Raw genomic sequence first — 1,101 nt, 5'->3', positions numbered from 1 at the left:
CGGCTGCTGGAAATGCAGAAAGTGCATCACCATTCACCAAAAAAGGAAATCACTTAATCCGCCTTTAAGTCCCTGGGCGGCAAACAGAACCTCTAAACCAAGAAAGGTCTTGCTCTGAAGTCGCCGTGTTAAGTGAGTGAATGAAAGAAAAGGAAGCAAGCAAGCAAGCAAGGAAGGAAGGAAGAGAGTTAGTTTAGTTAGTTTAGTGGGAGTTAGTTTAGGACCTCCAAGGGCTCCTGGCACAGATGTCAGCCAGGGGCATCCAAGTCTGGGGAAAGAAAGACATCCTCCCTTCCTAGGAAGAAGCCCTCAGACAGATCGGGAGCCTCTTTCCCGGCAGAGTAAGCTCCAGAGGCGTGGGTGGTTGGGTGCAGCTCAGGGTGCGGCAGGCCCCCCTCCAAACCCTGGAGGGGCAAATGGTGGCTGGAAGAGGCATGTCTTGGATGTTAATGAACAGAGTAGGCCATGCATAGGTCCTGGGAAAAAGAGAAATCAATACCCTAAGACTGCTTCAAGGGAAATACTCTATCAATGTCAGCGGGCATACAATATGACCCCACTCAGTAAAAATACACTCTCGTGAATACAATAGAGACAATGCCAGAAGCAAGTGACAGGCAAATGTTTGCAGTGATTATATCCAGGTGTGGGATTGTATATATGTATGGTTATATATTATACATTACATATATTATTTCCTGGTAGATTTATTTATTTATTTATTTATTTATTTATTTATTTATTTATAAGCAGGTTCCACGCCCAGCACGGATCCCAACACAGGGCTTGAACTCACAACCCCGAGATCAAGACCTAAGCTGAGATCACAAGTCGGACGCGGATACTTAACCAACTGAGCCACCCAGGCATCCCTACTTTTATTTTCTTATTTATATTTTTCATTGCTTTTATAATTTTTCATGCAATTAATATATCCTATGTGTACAATCCAAACAAAACCAACACGTTATTGTTAGAAAATGGGTACAATCCCTGGGCACCTTGGAGCTCATCTCATCGTATAGAGATTTACTTCACTGTACAGATGGTAGGAGGGAGCACAGAGGGACCCAGTAGCCAGCTCAAGGTCACAAGGCAAGT

Source organism: Prionailurus bengalensis, chromosome C1, assembly GCF_016509475.1.
Source record: "Prionailurus bengalensis isolate Pbe53 chromosome C1, Fcat_Pben_1.1_paternal_pri, whole genome shotgun sequence".
NCBI classification, from domain to species: domain Eukaryota; kingdom Metazoa; phylum Chordata; class Mammalia; order Carnivora; family Felidae; genus Prionailurus; species Prionailurus bengalensis.
Note: the sequence above shows the minus strand (reverse complement) of the source record.